Source organism: Mus pahari, chromosome 4, assembly GCF_900095145.1.
Source record: "Mus pahari chromosome 4, PAHARI_EIJ_v1.1, whole genome shotgun sequence".
Classification (NCBI taxonomy): Eukaryota; Metazoa; Chordata; class Mammalia; order Rodentia; family Muridae; genus Mus; species Mus pahari.
In genome coordinates, this window is record NC_034593.1 from 18,237,138 (window position 1) to 18,247,945 (window position 10,808).

At 38.5% G+C, this 10,808-nt stretch overlaps 1 pseudogene across 1 annotated transcript; it reads left to right on the top strand.

Annotated features, from left to right (window-relative positions):
* Positions 1 to 9,760: 9,760 nt before the first annotated feature.
* On the top strand, positions 9,761 to 10,460 carry LOC110320518 (annotated as a pseudogene). Its single transcript, XR_002380461.2, has one exon. The product of XR_002380461.2 is annotated as a 60S ribosomal protein L13 pseudogene (transcript).
* The last annotated feature ends 348 nt before the right edge of the window (positions 10,461 to 10,808 follow it).

The window sequence follows — 10,808 nt, forward strand, 5'->3', positions numbered from 1 at the left end:
TTTTACCAATAAAACATGGCTTGGCTGAGCCTAGAGTGTTTCTATATAACTATGGCCTGGCCTAGACCTTGAAGCTTCTAGCCTCTGTACAACATAATCTTCTGCAAGCCTGGACCTTGAAGTTTCAGTTTGCTAGTATACTAACCTAAGCCTAAAATGTATCAGCTTCTGAGGCTTACTACTGAATATGCTCACCCTTTCTATCTTTTCTGTCACCCTTTCTATCTTTTTTTTTTCTGGACTCAGGATGGCTGCTTCAAATCAGCTGTTCTTGCTCAAACTCCTCTTCAAGCTGACTGATTCAAATTGGCTTCTCTCAGCTTCTTCTCTTTTCACTGAATTGTTTTGGTGGGAAAAACTGCCTCTGAACTCCATAAACAGAACTTCACTGATTATGTGGGCACTTTAAAATGAACTGAAAGGAATCAACACAGCTTAGTGAACACAACTCAGCTTCATGGGACTGAACTGCCCAGACCTCAACAAATCCATCCCTCTCCCTGCACTTAAGTCACCACCCCCTCCTCTTTGTCCTTGTGACAATTGGATATATCTTGTCTCTGATTCATTCTGTCAGATCTTTGATTAATCACTATGTCTGCCACTTATTAGAAGTTAAAGGCGTGTCATTCCAGCTGGATCACACAGACCTAAATCTTTGGATGCGATTCCTTGCCAGAGCAGCCATGTTGCTGGATTAAAAGTCTTCTACAGAATACTGTAGAAATTAGGAAGGAGGAGGAAGCGCCGTGCTATGACTCTTGATCCTGGCTGATGGATAGATTTACACAGAAGATCATGAGAGGATGGTACATTCTAAACAGACCCAGGAGAGTACCTGATAGAAATACCAGTAAGATACTTTCAGGAGGATGCATTAGGCAACACGAAAGAAGTAATGCATTGGTGCCAAGCATGGTCTTAAGATAGTTTAGAGAGACATGAGACCTAACTGTGGCAAACAGTCAGTGCTGTTTTATCAATCTGTGACATTCACCATGCCTGGGAACTCTCTGAGGAACACAGTGTTCTAGTCTGCTTCTACTTCTCCTGAGCTGAGGAAAATGAGTTTCTTGTTCTAAAGGTCACTTTAAATCTTCAGAGTGCTCTCATTGACTTTTGAAATTTGAATATATTACCTTCAAAGAACTCTTAGTACATCAATTTTTTTTGTCCTGTAAATTTCTAACTTAATAATAGTCTGTGTTTTCTCCTATCCTTATTTTAAGTGAATTTATCTGGTGACTTCAGTCAGACAATAACTTCTAGAAAGCTGAGCCTCTGTCTTATTTATTAGTAGCTATGGGGCCTACATTCCAAATGCACTGTCAAAGAAGGATAAAATATATTTAGGATCAGTGATTCAAGCACAGCAGAAATGTAAAACAGGCTGAAAGTAGAGCACAGACACATGTACTAGGAACATGAGAAACCAAAGACACTGATCTAGATAGATAGCAATGTGAGTAACACAGTTCTTATCATCACAGGAAAAGGTACAATGTTTCTCATCTGCATTTGTTTCCAAAATCACTGCCAAAGATTGGTTTTTTACTCTCCCAAGTTCATATTGTTTAAACAAGCTACAAGAATGTACTATGTGAGGGATCAGGTAATCCCGAGGCTCTAGGTGCCTCTGCCACTAATGGGTAAATTATGATCTTCAGATCTGGGGAGATGGCTCAGTTAGTAAAGAACTGAAGGACCTGAGTTCATACTTAGAGCCTTTATTAAAACATTCAGATATGTTGAAATATGGCCCATGAATGATCATGTGGAAGGAGAAAATTGAAAGTTTATGAGAAAACTTTTGTAGCCTTTGTTCCTCCATAACATAAATTTGTACTGAGAATATGGTTTTGTGGCCCTCCCAGGTGTAATAATAGGAAAGGCTTTTGCTTCAGATTACCCATCATTTTTCTTACCCATTATTATTCAGAATGATGTTTCTAAGCACATGTTGTCCTCAGGACTATGTACAGCCTCAGCTCGTGTGACCTTGACCTTGCGATTGTGTACAACTTGAACTCAACTGAGCTTTGCTCACATGACTTTGCTTTATCCACAGAATACTCTCAGAGTATAAACCATCTGGTGACCTAAAGAAAACTGATGATTTCATGAGACTCTAGTCTGCCTCATTTTTAGTCTCCACCCTCCCAGGTTCATGCCACCAATCAAAATGGAAGCGTGGGTAGAGTGTCATGGGTTTTAAACCAGCTCTAGAGATATGCAAGCAGGTACTTTCCTGGCACTCATTGCCCAGTCTACCCAGCCAACTTGGCAAGTTCCAGCTTGGAGAGAGATTCCATCTCAAAGAAAGATGTATGGAATCCTGAGGAACAACAGTGGAGTTTGTCTTCTGGCCTAGACACAGAAACAGAGACACACCCCTAAACACACACATGCACACACACACACACAGAGAGAGAGAGAGAGAGAGAGAGAGAGAGACAGACAGACAGACAGACAGACAGACAGACAGAAACCAGAGAGACAGAAACTTATGAACATGCTTGTATATGTGCACACCCATACCCACGCACACAGTTTTTAGTTTGTAGTACTCAACATGTTTTCTCTTACAAAAGTAACCAGAATGAAGTTGTTTGTTATAGTTTGCTGGAATTCTGTGATCCTTTGTCTACTCACACACAGCCTCCTCTCTATTACTAAGTTAAATTACTTGTATTATTCCGTATAATTCCTATGAAATATCAGCTTAAATCTGGAATATCTGTTGTTTCTCAGGAGCTTTGTAGCAACTTTGTATATCATCTTTCCTTAAGAATATGGTCTTGGCAGAAGAACTGAAATTATTTGTCACTGCTTTTAGCACATTCACCACAATCAAAATGTATAAATAGCAATACCAAAATGCCCACAATTCTATCTGTATGACTCCAGTGTTATTTCTTGGACTTACTTTAATGCCTTTCTGTAGAAGCCTCATGCTAACCTACTGGATATTTGTTTGCTTAATGGAGCAAAGCAATGTAACACTTCTTAATGTGGATCATATAATCAAGGACTTCTCAAGTCCCTTACCTCATCCATTTGTGTATTTTACAAATGTCTCTTGAATGCAGAATATCTGGCCTATTTCTATGACATGGGGAAAGCAGTGGACATAGAGCAGAGTGGAACTAGAGATGCACAGTATCACTCATACAGACAGACTGGTACAGATGTGTGTGAACTTGTGGGAAAAGACTTCACTTAGGGAGGTCATGCGAGGCTTCACTGGGAAAATGATCTGTGAGCAGGGTCCTGAAACACTAGTAATAGTTACTGAGGCAGCCATAAGTAGGCAATCCAACACTGGGTATATATAGTGCAGGAGACAATAAAACGAGCCTAAGTGAATTAAACACCTGTGTGTATGACTAGGAAACTGAACCAAAAGTGAAGTGACATCGAATGGGGCTTCTGCAGAGGCTCTGTAGAACTTTATGAGCTGTTTTGAGGGAAATGCTTACCTCCAGAGGGTGGACAAAGTCTGGACAGAATGAGTGTACAGAATGAGTGCTAGAGTCTATTGTGCAGACTAAATGCTTTGAAAAGGACTTTCAGTCAGGCCCAAATAGAATGACTGGGAGGCTCATCAGAGTAGATTCCAGGAGAGGTATTTGAGACGGAGGGTAAGGTAGTATTAAGGAGCTGGGGTGATGGCTTAGAGAGTAAAATGATTTACTGTACAAGTGTGAGGTATTGAGTTCAAATCCTTAGAACCCACATAAAAAGCTGGATGTAACCTCGCAGGGTGGCAGGGGAGAAGGGGACACAGAAGGGCGAGGATGTTTGAGGCTTGCTGTCAGTCAGCCTAGCACCAGGTTCAGTGAGATCCCACTTAAGGAAATACAACGGAGATATGATGGAGAGTGGCCACAGGACTCTGCTCACCCATGGGTGTACATTTACATGTTTGCTTCCTCCCTTCCCCTGCACACAAACACATTCACACAAGTAGCATGTAAAATAAAATGCTATTTTCAATCTTTTGAGAGAGGGTACTCCAGCCTAGCCTCCAGATCCCTATATACTTAGTGATATCCTTCACCTTTTGATCCTCCTGCCTCCACCTTATTCAGTGCTTAGGTCATAGATCTTGACTACAATGCCAGGTTTATTTGGTACTAGCCGGTAGCCTCATACTGATACACAAGCACTCTACCAGCTGAGCTATAGCCCCAGCTTAGAGTAAAATATCTTATCCATTGTATCTTTCGCCCCAGTTTTAACTAATGACTGTTGGATTACAAAAGGAAATAATTATTTGTGTAGCTAAATATTGGCTGCAAGCCCCTGGCCTTTTTATCTTTCAAATATTTGTCCTTCTTTATAATCTGGGTCTTCTACTAGCTCCTGGAGAATCTGGCTGTAAACAGCTGAAATGTTCTGATACAGGATGGTAATTGCAGCGTAAAAGCTAAATCCTCCCCTCCAGCCACATACTGGACATGAATTCCTAACAGCCAGGCAATTGCAGAAAGTGTACAGAGGCACAGTGGAACCAGGATTTCATATCTTCTCCATGAACAAATTGGCTTACCACACAGTCAGTATGAGTCTTTGCCTCTCAGCCAATTACCAAGACAACAGAAAATTGCAAATCCGCTTAGCCAGGGAATTTAGTCATGCTGTGCAGGCTAAGTAATAAACTTTATTTATTTCCAACGGTCATGAAAAGTAAACACATTACATTTGAAAATCACACAGAAAGTTATAACAGACATTTTTCATTTTTTTTTCTGATGGCACAATTACTGTATTAAAAACTTCAATTCCATTGCTTAAATTATATAGAATTCATAATATGATTTTGTGACTTTTTTTTATCTATTGGATTGGAGATTAACATGCTTCCCCCTAAAACTTTAGTTGATGGATAGCAGAAAGAATGATTTAGTCACCAATTAAGCTAAAGATAAAACTGGGAGTTCTATTTTGGTCACTGTAAAGAGGTTGCAGTAAAATTTCAAACTTAATTTTGATTTTTAAAGATCTTAAAAAAGAGCTAGTGACTGAGGCATGTTTACTGTAGCTAGACAATAATATTCCTGCTTGAATATTGTTCTGCATAGTACTTTATTTTAAAAAGAAACCTCAAGTATTGAAAACCTCTTATATTTAAGTTAATAATTACCAAGTTTCTTTTATTTTATTGTTTTTAATGGACCAGGGGCTATCACAGTAAGAAGAGATTGTCACAATTTCTCTCATACATTATCAAATGCTTTGTGCTTTATACTTAGTCACAACAGGTATAGTAATTGGACTCCGTGTAAATAAGTGGTAAAAGATTTTGTGAATTCTAATATGGATCAAATTTGATAAGATTTTGATTATCCATTAAAGCATAAAATTGCTACTAATCACTTTATACCCAGCTCGCTTTGCTATTAAGTGGTGATATTATTTGTACAATTTGTTATTTACTGAAATCCTTAATTTTTCAACTCAAGAGATAACAGGTGCATTTTAGTGTGCACTATCTCTGCTTTTAAATAATTTTTCTACCTGACGAATCTACTTAACACAATTATTGAATTGGAATTACAAAATTACACCTAACATCTCTTATTTCATTGTTGCTTAAAAATGAAACATTATATCTGGAATCTTGGTAGATGGACAGATAAGCTTTTTTAATTTGAGAAAGGAAGCCTAGTTCACTTTTTGGATTTGGAGCACTTTTTTTTTTACATTCTTTATTATTATTATTATTATTATTATTATTATTATTTTCTTTATTTACATTTCAAATGCTATCCCTAAAGTTCCCTATACTCCACCCCCACCCCTGCTCCCCTACCCATCCACTCCCACTACTTGGCCCTGGCCTTCCCCTGTGCTGGGTCATATAAAGTTTGCAAGACCAAGGGGGCCTCTCTTCCCAGTGATGGCCAATTAGGCCATCTTCTGATACATATGCAGCTAGAGACACGAGCTCAGGGGGTACTGGTTAGTTCATATTGTTGTTCCACCTAGAGGGTTGCAGCCCCCTACAGCTCCTTGGGTACTTTCTCTAGCTCAAAAAAACTTTATGTATCAGAAGTAAACTGTAAAGCCTTATTTGTAAAATGTAAGTCAACTATTGAATATTAAAGTCAGTGGGCACTTTAATTCACAAAGGGCATATGAAATAGAAGTGCTGGGTATGCTTCAATTTCTGGAATTTCTCTGTATCTTTATGGAAGTCTATTTATGGCTTATTTAATTTCTGCTCACAATGCTTTACCTGCACTTTCCTTGTAGCATTTATTAACAGTTGGTTCAGTATTTATGTATCAGCTTTTTTTCTCTCTCTCACTGAATTTTAGGACCTTCCACCTAGGGCTCAAGACTAGATGTTCCTTTTGTCCTTCATTGTGCCTTTAATTATTACTGTCCAATAGGTTGCCATTAAATAAATAGACCTTCTCTTAATGGAAGGAAAAATTGAGACCTACATTTGTGTGTAGAGGACCATCAAGCAAGATTCTTTACAGAGAAGACATTTACTAATAATGAGACAGAGACGTCACGAATATCTATTAGTTTCCTAATCACTATCATTTTTTATCGCCTTGAAAATATGGGAGAGAGGAGCTCAGAAGACAGCACATTTCTGCTTTAAGTGACTGAAAGAAAACACATTATTTATTTACAATTACTCTTTCCTTCCTTCATTCAGGGCAAAGTCAACCTGTATCCATGATGTGCTTGTGATGGTAAGAACCTGGAGCTGCACACTGAATGACTTGTGCTCATTGCTTTGAGCAGCACCACCATCTGGGAGTTCACTTAATGTCTAATGCACACAGTTAAAGACTCAGCACTTCTTTCCAGGTGTTCTGCTTGTGTTCCAATACAAACACATTCAAAAACAGCTAATGGACTCTGGCATTTTTTTCATTCACATAAAGAATTTATCTTTTATAAAAAAATGCTTCCCCCAAGTGGAGAATAAGCAAATTGTAATGAAGATGATATTGGGTCAATTGACTTCTTAGGTTCCCATAAATAATCATGAAAAACAGAGAGGCACTTAGACTTCTAATGTAATGCTAGTAATGCAATTAGGGTTAGTTTATAGGCACAAGTCAATTTAAACAGGCCACCAGCCTGTTCACAGATGAAGTGAATACAACCTGATTAAACCAACCTCAAGATAGCATTTATTCCTGTCTCAAAGGCTCTTCTTCTCCCTAAAGTTGTTTGCTTCTTAAGAATTTTATTTTATTCATTAGCTTGATCTTTGAAAGCAGAAATGAGGATAGCAGATCATTACCTTTAAAGTTTTCTGGTAAGTTTACTCATATTTTTTATTAATCCTAAGCTTAAATTCTGACTTTGTTGGGATTTAAGAATGCATAAATAGACTCGGATAATATCTAGCCTCATGATTTTCACAATTGGACTTTTATTCTTTCATTTTTGTATGTTTGGAGGTTGTTGGTTTTTTTTTTTTTAGAAATATTTTCCATGTCAAATGAACTATCAAGACAAAGACCAACAGAATTACACACATTTTGTAGAATATAGCTGAGAAAGGGCTGTTTGTACATTGAGGCAAATTTTGTCACTGTACCAAATTGCAGCTTCACAATGATGTATTGTGACGTATCAATTCTGAATTGTGAGAACAAAATAACTCACTGTGACATCACAATGTTCCTCTATGCCACCACCATGCTGAGTTGTTGCGTCAAATGCTTCATTGTATAGTCTAAAATGAATTTTGACATTGTAATATTTCATTGTGACAAAACAGCACTCTATTATGGCATCATACTGTTGTTGCACTTTGATATTATAGTTCTCTACCGTGACATCATAGTGCTACATTCATGTGTTACAAAGCTCAGCTGATAAGTTAGAAACTGCACTCTATTATCATGATGCCCCATTTTGCCTTTGCACCTTCACGATGGTCCATTGTGATACTATATTATGACATCATAGCATTTTATATCATAGTGCTTAAATGTGACATAATAATGACCCTAGTTTACATCGGAATGCTTCATTTTTAACATTACAAGGCTACATAATGCTATTACAATGCTTCATAGTGCCGACCACCAAAATGGATTATGACATCACCATGCTTTAATAGATTATCAAAATGTTGTATTATAATAACACATAAGATTACTGTGAGCTCACATTGCTGCATTGTGACATCAGAACACCACATTGTCACATCATAGTGCTCCACAGTCATAAGTCCATTGTGCTATCACATTCCTGCCCGGTTCCATCACAGTGCTTGAATGCTACATAAAAATTCTCTATTGTAGCCTTGAACTATTTCAGTTGTGACATATCAGTGCTCCTTTGATCGCTAAAATAAAGAGTTGGGTACCTGAGCCTCAGTTTGTCTATGAACATTGACTGCTTTCTTTAATTGGGAAGCACACTGACAGTCAACTTTTAAACCAATGTAGAAAATATTGTAATAATACCTCATATACTTAGTTCTGTTTCTGAAGCCATAAGAATGTTTGACAATTTTTATCACTGGAATTTAAAGTCTATTTGTAGAGCTTTTACAATGTAAAGGATCCATATTTTTAAAAGCAGTAGAAATTATGCAACTTTAATTCTGAGCACAGTATAGACACCACACATTGTGTTGAATGATTGAATAAATTAATATACTATGAAGCCCAAAATCTGAATTAAGGAGTACAGGTTAGGATCTTTTGCAAGATTATAAACAAAGATGGTAACAAGTTTTCTGTAGAAAACCCCATCATAAACATGTAATGGAGTTACAGCATAAAGAAATTCTTTGTTTTGGTGTAGTTTTTTGAAACTATAGGCCCACTCTTATCCTATAGATAAAACATGGCATTATATGGAAGTCATTTCTAGGGCAATAACGCACACACACACACACACACACACACAGACACACAGACAAACACACACACACACACACACATATATATATATTTACTTGGAAATGTCAATCATAAAGTCTCCAGTTGAAAACACATAATGTTCAAGAAAATTGAATTAAGATATCCTTTATCATCTATTAAATATATATATTCTTGGTTAACACAGTGCATGTACTGAATCAAACTTACTCCAAAAATATCTTCTAATTCTCACTTTATCTCTCCTCCAGGTTTTATGGATTTTGAGGACTACTGCAGTAGGTAGAAAAAGATAATTAAACACATTGTCTTAATTTATTTTCTGTACTATAATAAACTAGTAAAGAAAGAAAAATAAATAAAGAGCTTTTTGGCTCAGTGGTCTAACCTCTTGCAAGTCTAAAGTCATGGAGTTGTCCCTTGCCCATTGTTTGGTAAGGTACCCTTTACTGTACTAAACCATTACTGAGGGTATCCGTAGCATGATAAGACAGAACATGTAAACTAGCTTGGTTCTCTTTCGTCCTCTTCTTACAAAACTATGATTGTCTTCAGGACCAAACCCTTGTGACCTTTTCTAATTCCCCTCTGTAAGGCCCTATATCCATGCACCATCAACATATTTATTAGTCAGGAGACTGGAATTTCAGCTCGTGAACATTTGGGGGTACAGTCAAAGCACAGAATATATACCAACAATACAAATTAAGAATAGGATATTCCTCCTGATGTTAAGGTTAGAATGTCACTCCAGCTTGTCAGAAAATGCTTGTCTTTTACTGCAAGTTATGAAGGGAATGTGTGTGTGTGTGGGGGGGGGTGGTGCATGTGCCAACATTTTAAGTTGGAATAATACTATAAAACTAAGAGCCTTTCCGCTCGGCCGTTCTCCTGTATAGGAGGCAGCCATGGCGCCCAGCCGGAATGGCATGATCCTGAAGCCCCACTTCCACAAGGATTGGCAGCAGCGAGTGGACACTTGGTTCAACCAGCCAGCGCGCAAGATCCGCAGGCGCAAGGCCCAGCAGGCGAAAGCGCATCGCATCGCCCCTCGCCCTGCGTCCGGCCCCATCAGGCCCATCGTGAGGTGCCCGACAGTGAGATACCACACCAAGGGCTGGCAGGGGCTTCAGCCTGGAGGAGCTCAGGGTGGCTGGCATCCACAAGAAAATGGCTCGCACCATTGGCATCTCTGTAGACCCGAGGAGGCTAAACAAGTCCACGGAGTCACTGCAGGCCAACGTGCAGCGCCTGAAGGAGTACCGCTCCAAGCTCATCCTGTTCCCCAGGAAGCCTTCTGCTCCGAAGAAGGGAGACAGTTCTGCTGAAGAACTTAAGCTGGCCACCCAGCTGACAGGACCCATGATGCCCATCCGGAATGTGTACAAAAAGGAAAAGGCCAGGGTCATCACAGAAGAAGAGAAGAACTTCAAGGCTTTTGCCAGTCTCCGAATGGCCCGTGCCAATGCCAGACTCTTTGGCATCCGAGCAAAAAGGGCGAAGGAAGCTGCAGAGCAAGACGTTGAAAAGAAAAAGTAATGCGCTGTTGGAGAGTTGCAATAAATTTTCCATAAAGCAAAAAAAAAAAAAGAAAAAAAAGAAATTGTTTCTTTGTGAGTTACATCTCATGTTTATTTATTTATTTTTAGCATCAACATGAAATTGAGTTCAAATGGAAACTAATGGGAAACAATAGTCTTAAAGTGGGACCAAATATACCTTGGTCACTTGCATAAAATTGACTAAAATTCCTCTTTAAAAATGAATGCTCATTGTTACAAACTGAAGTATTCTAATGAGACCCTGGTCAGTCTAACCACATGCCAGAAAGCATTTAGAGTCCACTAGGAAAAGATACTTGCAAACTTCTGGTAGGTTTCTCCCACTTAGCGATAAATGCTTCCAAGACAATAATAACTACCATCTGCAGATAGAACA